The following is a 17,938-nucleotide window of genomic DNA, read 5'->3' as shown; positions in this document are numbered from 1 at the left end:
ATTTGGTTAGTGTATTTTGCAAGGGCTTCATTCCTATTTGGAGCTAATGATAGAAAGAACAGAAAAAGGGGGCTCCCATGTTTCTACGCTTCAAGAAGAATTTCTGCGTAGTTCTGAAAATCCATTTTTCCCCCTAAGAAGGATTTGATGTCAAATAAAGAGATTTCTTGTCAGAGTAATTTTGCTAAAGACAAACAAAGCAATCTTAAAGCAGTGAGCTTAAAATTCTCCTTCATTTCTTGCTAAAGCCTCACTGTCCCCTGAAAGAATAATGACTGATAATTGAATAAATAATTAATAATCATCTGAGATTTAATGAGATGATGAGGCAGTAGAATGAGGTTGTTTAGTGAGATGGGAGAGATTTCATCACTACCTGCTGCAGTCAGTATTCTTTTTGCATAAAGAATTCAGTCTTTATGTGCTAGAAATGTAAAAGCTGTTTTCTGTGGTGGTGAATCAAGTGTATTTTGCAAATGAGCTGTCAGCTAAGCAGTCTCCAAGCACTTAGGCTATGTTTCAGTTATATCCCTATCTATAAATGTGTGAGGTGAGTATTGCCTTTATTTGCAGTGTGTACTTAGGAGTCTTGGTTAATCTGGGTCTTGAATAGTAGTGATGGACAATGCATCAGAAGCCGTTGTGCCTCCACAAGAGGTTACAATTGGCTCTCAAGGCTTTTCCTGCTTCAGTGGAATACGGTTTCCAATTTAGTGACTAGTGAAATGGGGGCTCTGTAGCATTTGAATTTGCTGGGTTTTAGAACAAGGAACCTAATTTCCCACTGTCAGATGTTTATAGTAGTAAGGACAATGTGTTATTGTGTTCTGAGAGCATACAAGATCTTTGCATGGTGTTAGCATGCTGGAATAAAGATGTAAGCAAAAGTTGCTGAATGTTAAATTCAGCTGCAGTGTTGGTTTTGAATCTCATTTATACCAGGAAGGCAGAAGATATCGTCATAACAAAACAATGTTACTGTAAAGCTATTTTGCTTTCAAATGGTGAAATGACATATATTTCAGGGTTATATCTGCAAAGACCTTGAGAACCCTCTGGTCAGCTTTGCAGGTCACAGATGTTATTTCAGGTGCAGCTTTATATTTTGCAGTACATGCAAGTCCACGTACTTGAACCTTTGAACTACTTGAATTGCACACCTCATTTCGCTGGAGTCTAGTGCTTGGTGTATCTTCAACAGAACCATTAGGTAAAGTCTTAGCTCAGCAAAATGTTTAACCATGTGGTTAAAGCTCAGCACACTCGGGTCTCTTGATACTTGAGGACCTTCAGGCAAAATTATGTCTTCAATTACACGCATGTTACTTCCTCAGTTAAAATGGAATTGCTCAGGTGTAATGAAAGGCAGAATGGGGCAAAAAGACCATCTTATATAGTCCTGTTGGCTTTTCCTTGGAGTTGAGGGTTCTGGTACAAAAATTCGGGCAGAATACAGGTTTGATCCTGTTATCTCTGTTTATTTCTAGTGCTCAGATTGGACATAATGTTGTTACAGTTTGTAATACAGAGTTGTTTCTAATAGTGAGTAAATAAGGAGTGGAGAGGGAAATCTAGCCCACTTCTTAATGTTTAAGCTCAGTGCATTTTGTTGGGAGTCTCTGACAAATGTGGAACCCCACAATGCTCTTTACTCAGAGACACTGCTCAGAGTGCAGCAACATTGAAGGCTCATAAACTTCTTGTTCTGCGCTGCTTGGCCAATGGCAATGATTAGTCCTGTGTTCTTTATTACTTCTTTTCACACCTCTCTTTCCCTTTGGTTTTCTTTAGACCAAAAAGAAAAGGCAGACAATGTTCAACAGCTTTCTGGCTGCAATTTCTGAGTATTTTTTGTAAGAGTCTGGGGATTGGGATTTTCTTCTTTAAATAAGTGGCTGGTGCTGTTATGCCTAGGCCAGAAGCTACATAATTTTCACTTCAAAGCCTGCTAGAATCAATACAGTGTTGCTGATGCATTCATCCTGCCAAAAGAAAATACAGGTTTTGGGAACAATGTCCTGCCTTTGTCCTTTGGTAAGCATCTGCTTTCTAGTACCTGTAAGGTTATTTGTAGCCTAAAGTCTGTTTACTACCATTCTGCTGCATGACAACAAGGTGCTTCAGAGCTCAAGGAGCAGCAGTTAGAATCTAGTTTCCCTGACCTGAGAAATCATCATTTTCTATAATTTGGAAAGCAGTTCTTGCTGAAACAAGCTTCCTGCATATGCTGCTCAGGTAGTGACTGTTTAGTGCTTATATAAGCAGAATGGATTTGCTGTGTGTGTTGAAGCTTTTGTTGGTTTTCTTTTGTCTCTCTTGAGTATGAAAGCCTTCTGTTCTTTTTAGATTTGCCCTAAAGTTCTCCTGCTCCTTGGTATGTGTAAGGGGAGGCATTTTGACTCTTTTGAAGGTAAAATAATCCTGAAAGGGTGGTAGATTTAAAAACCCCAACAAAGCCAAGGCACTGATCACTTGGCTAATACACATATTATTTCCTTCCCTCCAAATGAAAGAAACTTGGTTAACATCCAGTTAGGAAAATCCCGTCAGAACAGGATTTATTAAGAGGAAGCCTTATATGTACTTGTAAATGAAACTTTATTTTCCTGGGCTTAGGAGTCAAAAAAACCAGGTTTGCACAAGTTTGGGGTCAGGCAGGTAGCAGTAGAGACCCCCCCATCATTGCTGCATTCTGCATGCAAAGTACATGTCGGGGTTTTAGCAGTGCTTCCTTCCTGCTCGCAGCCGCGGAGCTGCGCAATACATTCCCGTATGAGAGCTGTCACTTCAGGCTCTATTTCACCTTGTTGCATCCCATTTATAAACTGGGGGTTTGACTAGGATGACAGTCACTGAAGAGGGAAGGCCTTAGAAAATAAATAAAGATTGAGGAAGTTGGAGATCATTAAAGCTGCCACAACCTCACATGTTCATTAATTATGAATCTGCTACGAAGAGCTTTGTGAGGCTGGTGGCAAGTGTGTTTTCGAAAGTGCCTGACTCAACTCTTGGAAGACCTGAAATAGGGGAACCCAGAAGTGAAATTCAACCTGAGGGTATTTAAATTCAGGTGTGCACTCAGCCCAGGATCTGAGCTTGCTTAAGGCTGAAATTCATGCCAAGTGGGCTCTATTTACAAACTGACCTCCAAGGTACTCTTCTTGTAAGACTCTATTTTTCTGTGGAAGAAGTTCTTTGTGTCCGTGCATCATGTCATCATGGTTTTATTTCCCTAATAAAATCCCAGCCAGCCCCCAGTATGTTTCATGTAGACAACTGTACATAAATGAATGTTTTTGCCATGTGTGGCAAAAGTCTGGAGGAGGAGATTGCTCTATTTGTTCCTTATCACATCTTTCCAAGAGGAATCTGTTGGTTGACGGGTGACTGCATGTCATGGCAGATACCTGGGAGAAACAGGGCAGTGCTTACTTTTGGAATTTCTCTACTTATTTTGTAACTCAATGTACTAATCTTGCTTACAGTCTCCCTCTCAAGTCCCATGTACCTTTTAGACTTCAATTTTAATAGTTTGTGAAAGCTCCAGCAGACCTCCGGTGTCTATTGACAGGTTTTTTCCATAGCAACATTAGCAACAAGACCATAGGCTCCGACACACACAGATTAAAACCTCCTTTACAAAGAAATGAGCAAATAAAGCCAGGAAGAGGGTTGTGAAACCAGACCAAGCTGGCCTTGAACTGAACTCATGGTTTTTAGCAACATATGAGCAGTTGTGCTCCTGGAGACCATACAAGCTGTAGTCAGGGCTTTGATGTTTTAGCCTCTTGGTTACGAATAAGTAAATGTTGCTGATGGTAGGGGCTAATATTGTCATTAAAACAAACCTGAAACACCTCCATAACATTGTGCTGCTTCTGTTCCTGAAGGAATCACACTCATATCCTCATCTTTTCTCTGCCTTTTCATTGTAGGCTTCCACAGAATCTTTGATTTCAGCCTGAAAGGAACCATCTTCAACTGCTGTTGCTCTTGGAAGGAGGACTTCAGGCATCCCACAGACTGCACACCAGAAAATGTAAGTGAACAGAACAAAACCACATGTGTCATCTGGGTTCCGCTCAATCTGATCGGTGTCATACCACCAGATGCACTGTGTGGCAAGTGCTGCCTTTCTGACCCTTGGTGTAATGCTCATTAGAAATAATAGCCTTGGAATTACTTTCTTTAAAGAAAAGCAGAAGCTGAAAAGTAACGAGGTAAAAACTGCAGGTAAAGTGTGGGACAAGTATTTCCATGAACTGAGGTGTTAGTGTTTCTGTGCTGTGTGGCTTGCACTCATGCCAGCAAGGCAAGGAAGGGAAAGCAGGCCAAATGTGCACCCAGCCGTAAGTCTTCTGTGCCTCTGATGAACAAATGATTCAAGCATCTGTACAACCAGCTGATGAAGAACAAATGAAATGGGACTTCAAGTGTGCAATTTTTTGGTGTGCTAGTAATCAAAAAAAAAAAAAGACAAATTAAGCAATTTGAATTTTCAATAGGGCATTCATAGAACCAAGCAATGAAAGAAATCATCACAACTTAGTTCTGCTTCCAGGAGGAAAACCTGGCTTCTGCAAACTGCTAGGCGTGGAACTTCTGTGAAAATGAGATAATCGGAGCTGAGGAATCTTTTGTATGCAGAGTTGCATAAATTTAGTATAGACAAACTATTACTGTGATAATGGTGGTAGCAGTGAGTAATGTTAACCAGCTGACTTTGCAATCTAGCTGTCTTTAAGCACTGAGACAAATCTTTGGTGGGTGAATGCCTCACCAAATCATGAACAGCAGAGGGTGATGAGCTTTAGCAGTTTTAGATGGAGTAGTTTGAGGTGTTATTTGCTCATAGAGTAAGGTGTGATTAAAGTTGGTTAATTAACCTTACGAAAGGCTTCATTGATATTTTACCCATAGCTTATTTTTATGTGACTCAAGAGGAACCCAGATAAGTCATTGGTTTAAACTGAATGTGTCTGCATTAGGGGTTTGCCCAGGTTTAACTAAAACTCTTGAGATAAAATGGCAGCAAGTTCTGTATAGGGAAGACATTCCTTTTATTATCGTCTTGGCCATTCTTAAAATGTAACTTCTCCCGTGCTTCCTAAACTAATTGAAACATGAAGGCAGGACAGGGAGCTGGCTTGGAGGAACTAAAACATTTCTTTATCCAAACTGTTGAGTCAATTGGTCCTTTCCTTATTCATGCTGGGGCAGCTGGAAGAATCCCTGAAGCTTATTCCAAATGCCAGTCTGTAACATAAGCTGGGGAAGGGCAGACTTTCAGTGCTGCAGCTGCTGCCTGACCCTGGCTTGCTTAGTTAGTGACCTCCGCAATATTCATGGTCTCCAGAGGCCTAGAGAAGGGAGCCTGTGGTGAGCTGCCATATGGTCTGGTTTGTCGGCCTTGTGTACAGCTTCCAGGCCAGTGAGGTACCTAGAAATCATCACATCGTGCACATCAAATGGCTCTTAGGTTCCCACTTCCATATCAGTGATCTCCCCTTTGTGTGTGCTGACTCTTTGAAACTACAGGGTTAAATGTTTCTTTGCTTGTAAGAAAAAAGCTGATTTTCATACTGCTTTTTGTAGATAATTCCCTTCCATGCTTATTGCTATCTCCTTAGAGCTTGTGTTGCTTCATATTGAAGACAAAAATGAATCTTTGTGTAGTAACAGCTGACTGTGTGCAACTTGCGTCGCACCTTTTAGCCGAGGACTTTGGGAAACATTGAAAGCATTAAACTCCTGTTATAAACACTAGGGAGTCGTGAAGTTTTTAATCCTCCTATATGGAAAGGTCAATTAAAGCGAACAGAGCAATTTGTCCAAAGTCAAATCGTGACTGATTGAACTACAGTCCAAAGCCCAAGGGTCTTGATTATCCATTGTGTCTGATATTTACTGTAGTAGCTATGTCACATAAACTCTCTGGATCTGGTGGTAGAGCTTTGGAGTCCTGGTGTTGTCTTATCCCAAATAAACAGCAGAATTAATGCATTCTGGTTTCTGTGTTCTTAAGGTTGTACAGGTATACCCTGTACCAGCACAGCATCATCTAAAGCACAGAATTCCTTTAGAAAATGGAATGTGCTGTGAATCTAAACTAGTGTTTGCATCTGGGTTTGGACAGCACTTAAAAATACCACTCAGTTATTCAGCTGGGATCTTTAGGGTAGTTCTAAAGAAACGAAAGAGAAGCAAAGGAAAAAAACCTCAGATGGTGTTATTGGTAATTCTTCTAATCATTTAATGATCTCTACAAGGAGGTGGTGCACAGTCTTAACCAGGGAGCCTAGTGTCGTAAATGAATCTGCATTTAGTTTCAAGTTTTCTCAACAATGTATCTGCATGTTTGTAAGTGTTACAAATCAAATTCAAACGAAAAATATTCCACTGTTTAATAGTCTTGCATGTAATTGCATTTTGACTGCAACAGTGTTATCAGAGCATCTTTCAAGTTCCAATTAATGCACACCTGATTTTCCCCTTAATACCAGTACCAGGAGGATTTGAACTTAAGAACACACAGATTTATCTTGGAGGTCATAGCTGATTTTTCAGGTGCCTTTTGTAAAATTTGTGTACTGTTTGTATACAGTTCCTGGAATTGGGAATATGCTGGTGTTATTTACACTGCAGTTCCTTGCAGAATGGAATTGCGACCTATGGAGATGATGCTGATAATGCCAAATAATAAAAGAGCCTGAGAATTAATAGAGATTCCCTGGCTTCTATTCATAGATAATGCTGTTATAGCAAATAAGTACATAGAATTATTGACATTTCTGTGTAACTGCAGTCTTGTCTCAGAATACTGACTTTAAATTTGCTTTTGATTGCAGGATGCAGTTGATAAACTTTTTGGTGTGGGTTTTTTTCAGAGGTATTTTAATATACTAGTGCTGAGAATATAAAATTGAAATGTGCATAGCAGTCAGTGTGGTGTATTTCAGTCCTGGCTGAAGTTGCATTAACACAGCAGAAGTTTTGGGGGGTTTTTATGGGTGCCCATGAAATGGAAGCAGGTATAAAATTTGTATCTGGTTTAAAATTTTATAAGTGCAGTTACACTGAACATTAAGTAGGTCGTTTTCTAATGCCATAAAGCATAGTGACAGAAGGGAGAAAAAAAGCAAAGACTTGAACTGCCTATGCAAAACTGGGGAGATCTGTATCAAGTAAGAGGCTTATATCCCTTTCGGAGGTAGGTCAGTTGGGAGAGATGCTGAGAAAACACGGATCACTTTTTAAGCTCTGTCTTTGAGTCTAAGGTCATCCAGAATCACATCAAGTTTCGTACTTAGAGCGCAGTTTGTGAATTTCAGACTGAGTCATCTTGCACGCTAACCCTAATGGAGCCACTCCTGAAACTCAGATCAGCCTAACACCATCCCTGTGCTGCTGTAACCAGGCTAATGAGTCAGCTAAAACAGGATTAACTTGCCTAGATGTAGTCTAGCAGGTTATCCCCATTAAAAATAATCCTTATTATTAACACTGCCGATGCATCCTAAGGTTGTTCTGCTGCTGTTTGACTGACCCATCCAGTACCTTTCCATGTGGGGTGTGCTAGGAAGACGGAGGCATATGAACCAATACAAGTTCAGAGGGTCTCTCCTCATCCATTATAATTGCTTCTCCACACAGGCATGGTTATATTCCCTCAAATTGGTGTTTGTCATGTCAGTCTCTTTACAGTATAGAACGGGAAATGTCTAACAGTGAGGAGCGGTATGCACACACACATATATGTGTGTGCACAAACAATACTGCTGCCTCATTTTATTCTTGACTGAGTGGGACTCCACAAATTCTATAGTCCTGACTATTCTGCGGAAGAGGGATTTGTAGAATTGAGCAGTATTAAGACAGATTTGAGTAAAATTGGTAAAATTGGTAAAAGCAAATTTGTGTCATTAAACCCCTTCATTTGCTGCCTTTTTGTTCAAAAGCCTTGAACAGGATTAAGGAAAGGGCATCAAGATGAACAGAGCACAACCGTATCAGCAAAGGGTTTTCCAGATGGCATCTCTCCCTCATATGAAAAGCTTTTTATACCTTAAAATTCTGTTCAGACAGCTTAATATAAGGTAATAGGAAATGTGTGCTCAGGTGGATAAATACACCGGAAACCAGGATAGCAGGTGTAGCTAAATGCAGAGGAGAATCTTTTGAGGCTGGAAAGATTTTATGCTCTGGTTTAGAAGAGCATCCTTATTCTAACATTGATAACTGGTGACATTTGGTGTTTCCTCTGCTTTTTATTTGTAACAGAGGCACCCATCCATTCAACTTGCAGGGCAAAGCTTAGGAGTCTGTACTCTTAACAGGTATAATTCATAATAAAGAAAACCTCTGTTCTTGCAGCCTTTTAAAGAAATTCAAGTGTTTCAGAGAGGATGGATGCATGGTTCTTTCAGTGTACACAATAGCAACATAACCACTGCTGGAAAGGGATGAGTATCTGTTGAACAGGGTGAAAACCAGTTTCTTTCTGTACTGAAAAACTTCAGCTGTAAGATTTTCCTATACTGTTAGGAAAGAAACAAATGTTGTTAGCTTCTGAAGAGCAGAACTAAAGTAATACTGGTTGGAGATGTTAAGGAATGTGATGCAAGTCCCTGTCTCAATGTGTGATATACAAGCAGGACATTATGCTGTAAGCTCTCCTGGGCAGAGAATCAGCTTTCATTTATTCTGTAAAGCCCAGGCATACATCTATGCCAAGATGAGTAGCAGCCCTTTGAAAGTAGGGGACCCTCAAGGCCCTGCTGATGCAATTGGGCATGCAGAGAGAGGGTTTCGGCAAAAGAAGTTAAGCTAAGTTATTTCAATTCATGTGAAAAAAGGCAGGATTTTTTGAAGTACCCAGCTAGATATGAAAGAAGGTGCAAATCAGACAGATAAAATCCTCAAAAGAAGTTTTTTTATAGAAGAAAAGCTGTGTGGAGCCCTCAGAGCAGCTTCCAGTATCTGAAGGGGCCCTACAAGGGTGCTGGAGAGGGACTCTTCATCAGGGACTGTAGTGATAGGACAAGGGGTGATGGGTTCAAACTGAAACAGGGGAAGTTGAGGTTAGATATAAGGAAGAAGTTCTTTCCTGTGAGGGTGCTGAGGCACTGGCACAGGGTGCCCAGAGAAGTGGTGAATGCTCCATCCCTGGCAATGTTCAAGGCCAGGTTGGACAGAGCCTTGGGCAACATGGTCTAGTGTGAGGCATCCCTGCCCATGATGATTTTAAGAACTAGATGATCTTAAGATCTTTTCCAACCCAGACCAGTCTGTGATTCCATGATGTTTCAGACCTTTAGCATTCTGTAGCCAGCTCTCAGAACAATATTCACAGCACTGAAGTGAGGCCTGCATGAGTTCCTGTTTGGTCACCCACAAAGGAACCATTCATTTCCTTTCCTCCTCTTTTAGTGGCACTTAGTTCTCAGACTCTTAAATACAGCTCACAACCAAAGGTTATTTATGCTGCTTTTCTTAGCTGTATCCAGCAACTGCTAATGAAGGCTTTTTGTAGCATGACTCTGAACTAATTAGGGTTAATTGAGCCTGCTTGTGCTTTAGCTACTCCAGCCTTGTCCTAATAATCAGGAGTTCTCAGTGCCTTGAATGTTTTTGTGATTAGCTCACCTAAATTCCTGGTTTCTGCTGGGTTTCTGGCTCTTAGGGCCTTTTGTGATTACTCTGATAGTAAACATGAGTAACCCTTTTCCTGCTCTCTTATTTCTTGTAGATATATAAGTCGCTGGTCAATGCAGCAGGCTTTTTGTCAGGCTACTTGGTTGCATGAAGTGGTAAGTTAAGAGTTTCGTAGGTCTTCAGTTACATGTTGGACGTTGCTGAGGTGCCAAGCTGCTATGATTTGAGATTAATTAAAAATCATTTCTCTATATATCACTGCATTGTACCACAAGTTGGTGTTGGAACACTACTGCCATGGAAGGCAGAATGTCAGCACCTGAACTGGGGCTGTTTCACTTGCTTCAGTGTAATGATTTTAGGTTTCGTCCCCACTCCTTTTGGAGCTCCTTCCATCCAGGTCCTTGATCCACTGTCCATCCTGAACTCTGCTGGGGCTGTTGCTAGATTAGACACAACAAAGCAGTCAATCAGGTGACAGTTCCTCTGCCTTCAGTGTTCACTATGGTTAGTCACTGAGTGACCTACTGCGGCTGGCAAAGGCGCTTTGATTCAGTAAGGTAAGGCTGGCACTATCTGGTCTCCAGAAGCAGTGTTGCACTAGTAGCTCTAAGCCACAGGCCACCACTGCAGTTACCAGTTAAGGTCACACAAATTTTGTACATCTTGAAACACAGCTTCGTGTCAGCGCTATCCTGTGGCAAAGCCTGTGGTTTCCTAAGCACAGTAGTGCTTTGATACAGGTGTGACCATAGGGGAAACAAATGTTTGGGTTCAGATATTTCTCCTGCTGTCAGGAGTTTGAAGGGGTTTTGGCTGTCCCATTAGCACCAGCAGGAGACTTTCCTCAGCGGTGTTAGTGAGACCTCAACAGTTGCAAATACATAACATTTCAAGCTTCTTAGTGTGAGAACTCATAGGACATACGGTAGTAGCCCATTAAGCAGCATGCTGTAGATGAATATTCATTTCTGTTGCCTTTGTTATTTACATAAACCTAGTGCAAGGTGAATCTTTTTTCTCTTGCTTTAGCTTTTTTGACACACATTTCCTTCAGTTAGAGCAATACCTTTTATTTTTCTCTGTCTTTTCTTCCCCCTGTTGGAACCAAAAATATTCTCTTTTCTTTTTGAATATTAGTTGTGGAACTATGTAGCTAACTAAAAGGGCTACACAAGTAATAGATTTTCTGAAACTCTCAGCTTAAAGGCTTCTGAACTATGGGTTCAGAACTGCAACTGCAAGGAGGAGATGTAGATGGAAAGGGTTATAGGAAATCAAGTATTTAATGATCCTCTGATCCATTCTCTTGGCTTCCAGCATTAGACAGTTGCGTCTGAACCTTTGCTTCTAATAACCAAGGGGAATGACAGAACCTGAAATTGCAAAATAGGAAATAGTTAAAGAGAATCTAATATGGAGATTTATAATTATAATAAAGCCAATGTCATAAAGCCAAAGCTTATTTCATGATGAACACACTGATTCTGGGAAATGGTGAGCAGAGATGAGCACATGGGTATCTGTACTGCATTCCTCCCACGGGGGAGGTGTTAGAATGATCTGGCAGTGTTTGCTGCATAAATATTTCTTTTGCCACCCTCTCTTTTCCCCCAGATGCCTTAGTAAAATATGAATAATACTAATTGTTCAGTAGAATCCTTCTTGTTAGCATGAGGAGGAGCAGTTTTTGTACTGCTCTGGCTATCTGTATTTGAAAACCCCAACCATACCATGATGTCTTCCCAGATGTGTTCAAGGCCAGGTTGGACAGAGCCTTGGGTGACATGGTCTAATGTGAGGCATCCCTGCCCATGGTGAGGGGGTTGGAACTGCATAATGTTAAGGTCTTTTTCAACCCAAGCCATTCTGTGATGTGCTTAGAGATGTTCTTGCAACCTTTGAAACCCCTCAACCATTTGAATTCACTTGCCCCTATCTCTGATGTTATTTACAGGCCTCAAATGCTTTGTTACCTGAAGCCTGACATTGCTGCATTCCATATTAAATAAGAAACAAGGTTGTTTTCCACAGAAAGCAGCATAATTATCACTTTGGCTGCATCAAGTGTTTAATGAAAATATCATGTCATTACATTTATTATCTTTCTGGACACACTTTGTAAACTTTTCCATTTACAGTATGTGTACCTTTACAACAGATAGCAAGGAAAATGGGGCCACAGAACTAAATGTAATGCAGGTGGGTTTGTCTGCTCAGCCTAGTGTTAACTGCATTGAAAGTAATTTGTTCACTAAATAGTAGAAACAGTATCAAGTATCTGAAGAAAGAGCTTGTCTCAAAGCCAAAAGTAATGAAGTCGTGCAAGGTTTTTTTTTACTGGTTTAATTGTTACAAGTAAATCCAGCCACAGAACAACTGTTGATACAAATGCAAGTATCTGACCTGGTAGGAAATGCAGCAGCTATTTCTAGGATGGCATCTCTTGAAAATCACAAGTGCATGTTTACCCCAAGTGCAAAGCCTGGAAAGGCTTTCCTGTGGTGACAGGGAGAGGACTTGTGCGTTTTTAGGTGTACACCACTGGTTTTGATCCTTTTTGGTTTGCCTTTCTTATTCTGATCATAAACCTTGAGCGAGACTCCCCTGCAGTTACACTTATATGGTGTGCAGCTTTAACCTTTTTTTATCCAGGAAAAAAGGGAAATGTGTGTCTAGGAACTGTTAGAGTAATGAAGAAAACAAAAGTGTGCTCCCCACAGAACAGGAGCTGTGAGGAGCTCTGCATCATTCAGGACCCCAAATCAGAAAGCTGATTTATGCAGAGGTGAAATCCATCTGCAGTACCCTCAATACGTCTGCAACCTGCATAAAAATAATTTTAAGCACTGAAGCTATTTAGATTAGCTACCCTGGTTTTCTCCATCCTGCCCTGGTTGGGACTAAACGAAACTCACTATCAGTCCTAACGGAGAGCTTTACATTAAGATATTTTTTTTCTTAAAACTCAACTTCTAAAGCAAAATCCCAGAGAAGTGGAATTAATTGCTGGATCTGCATTGAATCACCAAGAGACATGGCTTTATTTCTGTGTGGCAGCAGAAAGTGCTTCATCAGGAGGAATTCATGAGGAGGTAAAACTAAGCATGTCCCACTTATTGAACACAAATGTGGCCAGGATGTTTAATCATTTTTTGGATTAATTCTTTTAACATTAAAGAAATCAAGGACTGCAGCACATCCAGTGCTACACAGCTTGCTATACCTGTATGTACCTCCAGCTCTTCTTAGTTAAAGGCACCTTGTGGTTTTTACCTGCAGTTGTTGTAAATGAATTACTGCTTCTTTTCTAAGCTGCCTTCATTACCCTGAGGAAATGCACAGAAACATGCTGGAGCAAAGATGATTTGCAGCATCTGTGGTTAAGATTTAATATAATGTACTTTATGTTTTCAAGGATAAAAGATGGGGGGGATCAGTTAAAACAGGTGCAAGGCATTGGACTAATTACTTGGAAACCTTTCAGCTGAGCAGTGAGAAATAATAAGACAATATTTATGTTGGGGTTTGTGTGTTTGGATCAGTAGCATTAAGAAATGATCAGGTTTTATTAGTGAATAGATCTCCTCTATTAGATCTAGCTAGTATGTCTAATAGGTATTGAAGGATACTTATACCAGTGCGAATACAACCGTGCTCTGTTAGTGAACCTCTGTATAAGTTTAGCCCCACAGTAATCAGATGTTGAGTTCTGTGGAGTTAACTTGTGATAGTTGGGAAAAAAAATACTTCAGTGCCCTTAAGAAATGAAACAGGAACTGCAGCTTCTAAGTGTTACACACCTTGTAGTGAAGCCTATGACTTCAGATCCTGATTCAGTGAAGCTTCAGGCATATCCTTTGCAATTCCTAAAGAGTGTGATGACTGTTTCTGAAGCAAACATTGAATGTGTTGAAGCCAAAGCTAACACTTCTGTGTTAGAATGCTGCATCACTTGTGTGCCACTATGGTAAATAAAGCTTGCAGCTTCCAAGAGCCCACGTCCCCTAGTTAAGTATCTGCCTAAGAAACTCAGCCTAGCTCTTTTCACCAGAGACAGATTTACCATGGGCTGCCTGGATGGTAATGGTCCAAACCAGAACAGAGCCTTGCCTACCTTCCATATGCTGGGAAATGAGGCCTGTCACACACAGCTCTTTACTGATTTCTTGGTAGTTTCGTGGTGGTCATGAAAGTAATTTACAGTATGAAATACTGAATTCCACCCCTGATTTACCCATTATCCCAGTGACTAGAGTGAAACATTCCGTTTCTCTAATTTGGACTGACTCAGTCATTAAGAACTTGTTTCTTTTAATTAGCCTCTCTGCTTTGTTTCCTCTAGATTAGAACAATTCTTAGCATGCTGGTTTACATGTATATTCTGATGCACGTTGGGATCACATGGGAGCTATAAGGAATCCTCAGGTTTTACCTGCCAGAACATGCCTCAGAAAGCTGGGTGCGATTTGAGTCTGGAGGTTTCTTTCCCTAGTGCCTCAGGAAGAGGATAGTAGGCAGCTGACCTCACGAATGTTTAAGGCCTTATAAACAGATATGTGCAGTCTTTATGAAAGGATATGGTCTGTGCTGAACCCTTTTGTACGGCTGCCAGATTGCTTCTCCACTCAAAGGAAAATTGGGCCCGGGAATTGTGATGGGACAGTACTGTCCCTTTTGAGATGTACCTTACAGTTGCTTGCTTATATCCTGCTTTACATCAAGCAAATAAAGACAAACGTGTGCTGTGACCTAAAACAACAATAGCTCAGCTGGCTGGGTTGGTGAGAAGATGCTCTTGGGTGGCTGACCATCTCTCAGTTCTGCTTTCTGTTCACCTTGCTGCCGCTTGCTCCAGTGTGTCGATCCATTCAGAGAAGATTGTGACAAGGACAGTATGTTAGTGACAAGCCTTGGGAGAATGTTAGGAAACATCATTCCAGCTGTTAGAGTCAGTGAGCAAAACTGTGAGGCTTGTCAAGTCCTTTTGCTATTTCACAGCACAAAGCTGTCACCTCATTAATCAGAGGAGCGTGTCACCACAATACTCCGGCATTCATCACCCAGCCTGGCAATTTCTGGGAATAAAACTGCAGTTTGATAATCTCCACATTATGCATTTGAAAGGTACGGTGAAATTTGTGTTTACTGGTGCTGTACTTGATTGATCAACTGGTGAGAAGTTCAATACATATATTAGAAAGCATAATTAATAGGCAGACAACTAAGATGCTTGTCAGGTAGGAGGTTGTTACAGTGAGGAGAAACTCTATTTCATGCAGAACAGAGAATCTTGGCTGTAGTTGTGAAGCTCCACTGGCTTGGTACTTGGAAGCATGACCGAGATGGTCTGGAAATGTGATGGGACGGAGAAGGGGTGAGATTCTGTTTCATTCGGAATGTAACCCTGACAGAGCTTCCCAGACAAGGATCTATCTCTGTTGTGTCTGTTTTGATAACGTTACTGTTATCTGTAACTACAAAGTGTAGGTGAAGTACAGAGGTTTTATCAACCTTTCTTATTTTAGTTCTGGATAAGTGCATGCTTATGAACCTAAGAACCAAGGAGAAGATTTGCTTACGAATTGCTTGAAGAATTACTGTCCATTTGTGTAAAAAGTATAGTGGTCTGGAGCATGTAAAAGAGCTATTTACTTATTTATTTTTAATGCCAGATTTTGACTTAAGAGCGAACACTGAGGAATGAATGAATGTGATTTCTTGCTTTTGGAATAGTTTTTGGTCTTTCAGCCCAAAATTCTTTGTCCATCCCTCAAGATAAATAATCTATGTGTTGGGTTGAATTGGGTTCTCATTAACATGCTGGAGGCTTGAGCAGTTTCGTCAAGGTTAATGAACAATGTGAATAAGAGTTGAGGTCTGGTAGTAAAATGTAATGTTCAGCTCAAGTGTTCTGGAGTAATCTAACTAAATATGGAGTATATCCACGATACCTGCAAGTATAAGTAGTAATGGGGATCCAAACTTCATGGCTTAGCTGTTCTACATGAACAAGTAAAGATCATATGATGTGTAACATCACTTTTTCTTTGGTGTAGGCTGCTAACAATAATCAGGAGATTAATCTGCCTCCAAAGCTATTAATTTTATTCTTCCTTGGAGACTTCTAGGCTCTGGCTTTGTGCTCTTCCACAGCTTTTGATCAAAGTAATTCTTTGCCCTGTGCAACAGATGCCTTCATCATGATCCCTTTAAAGAGGAAAAAACTCTGTTACATGCATTTATACATGTCACTTCTCATAAATGTCATCAGCTCTGTTGTGTTAAGCCGTAGTGAGGCCAATAAGTTATTAATAATTGAACATGCAGTTACAGAAGCAAAGTCATGCTTTGATCAAAACTAGGTAACACGAAAGCAGGGAGTGTTCTGATCAGGAAGTTAACGGACAGAAGTTAAACACTTGGCACTGTAACTGGACTGAAATAGAATACACTGGGAAGTCATTCTCAGAATTCAGAGCTCACACACTTCCTACATCAAATCCTTTACAGGGATGCACATGCTTGTTCATTGAGGACAGTCTCTTTAACTCAAGAGGCTGAAGTTAAGTATTATTAAATCCTAAACCTATTTCAATAGAATTAAATGCTGTTAGTGCATGTGCCCACACATCCCTGTTCCTTTCTGCAGTTGTATCCTGAATGATGGTTAAACATTCAGCCTGGGGAGTGGAGAAACACTGTTGCCTGGTCTTAATTTGTGCTTGTGTGCCAACAAATGTAATGGGATCTTGATTTGTGACTGAGGATCGTACACAAATAAAACGTAGTAAAGAAAATCTGCATTCTAAGCCTTGCTGTGTAGGACATACCTACCCTTTAAAGTTGGTTTATTAGTAAGGATCTTGAACAGCTGGTATGTAGTTCAGTGTTTGCAAAAGGACTTAAGGTGTTCTGCTGAGAAGTGGCATTAATGAAAAGTATTCTTTTAAATAAGAAGGAACTGAGTTTGACACACTCAGTTTTTTGTCTTGAGAAATCCAATCAGAGGGAGCAGAAGTGGCTTTTGCATTTAGTAAGCATCTCAGAGATACAGGATTGTGTTATGCTCAGCAAATGAATGAACTAAACCAAAGGAATACCACTTGCAATATACAGTAACCTGAGTTGCCGTGGGAGACAGAGAGGAGCCATCACCAGGCAGCCACAAGGGATAATGAAGGGCTAAGCAAAAATGAGGTGAGGATGGTTCTGGGCAGCATGTTCTATGTTATATTGACTAGCTGCTTTTGGAGAATAAGATAAAATGAGCATAAACAAAAATCAGGAATACTGAAGCCGCTAGGAGCCTCCTACAGTGTAACAATAAATGTACTATGACTGAATGCTCAGGTTTTGCCTAGAAAACAAAAATTTCCTGTAAACATGTGCAGTAGTGAGTGAAAACCAGGACAAGCATGAGCATGGAACTACAAAGCTGTGATACAGTGGAGGCCTGTCCTCTAGCACCATGGAAAGTTTGTCAATAGCTCATAAACCCAGCTACATTGAAGTTTGTCTGCTTTCAAGAGTTCGTCAGGGACTGTAGTGACAGGACAAGGGGTAACGGGTTCAAACTGAAACAGGGGAAGTTTAGATTGGATCTAAGGAGGAAATTCTTTCCTGTGAGGGTGGTGAGGCACTGGAATGGGTTGCCCAGGGAGGTTGTGAGTGCTCCATCCCTGGCAGTGTTCAAGGCCAGGTTGGATGAAGCCTTGTGTGGGATGGTTTAGTGTGAGGTGTCCCTGCCCATGGCAGGGGGTTGGAACCGGATGATCTTGAGGTCCTTTCCAACGCTGACTATTCTATGATTCTATATGTTATCATTTTATAATTGCGTATAAAGAAGCTCCTCATTCTCTTATATGTGTGAAGAGTACATATGGATATAAGGCAGTGGAGAATATTTTATCTAAATCGGGATTCTGAGTTCTTCTTAAGGGTGTAATTCCATTTTCATTTCACTCCCTGGGAAAGCTCCTGAAGGAAGAGGTATGACCATACACGAGCTGCCAGCTCTGAGCACAACGTGACTGCAGCTGATGGGGTGTAGTGTGGGGCGAGGAACATGGAGTGGGGGGGGTGTGCTGAAGAGAAGATCTGCAGGCTCTGTGAAAGCCTGGCTGCAGAGGGGCTCTGGCTGTTTGGGAGAGAGCTCTTGCAGGATAGAGATGTGATCTAGTCCGTAAATGCTGCTTGATACCAGATGTGTTAGCTTGTAGCTAAGACATGTAGTATTAGGTCTCTCTTTTTATATCATTCTGTTAATGAACAGTCTCTGATA

General features: G+C 40.9%; 1 long non-coding RNA gene across 2 annotated transcripts in view; it reads left to right on the top strand.

Annotated features, from left to right (window-relative positions):
• Positions 1 to 17,938, top strand: part of LOC136003529 (uncharacterized) — an 86,486-nt gene that overhangs the window by 24,556 nt on the left and 43,992 nt on the right. For both annotated transcript variants that reach the window (XR_010608117.1, XR_010608116.1), the window contains one exon: positions 3,936 to 4,039. This is a non-coding gene — a long non-coding RNA (uncharacterized LOC136003529). The remainder of the gene's footprint in view (positions 1 to 3,935; positions 4,040 to 17,938) is intronic.

Source organism: Lathamus discolor, chromosome 22 (assembly GCF_037157495.1).
Source record: "Lathamus discolor isolate bLatDis1 chromosome 22, bLatDis1.hap1, whole genome shotgun sequence".
NCBI lineage: Eukaryota > Metazoa > Chordata > Aves > Psittaciformes > Psittacidae > Lathamus > Lathamus discolor.
Note: the sequence above shows the minus strand (reverse complement) of the source record. Positions and strands in the feature narration are given on the sequence as shown.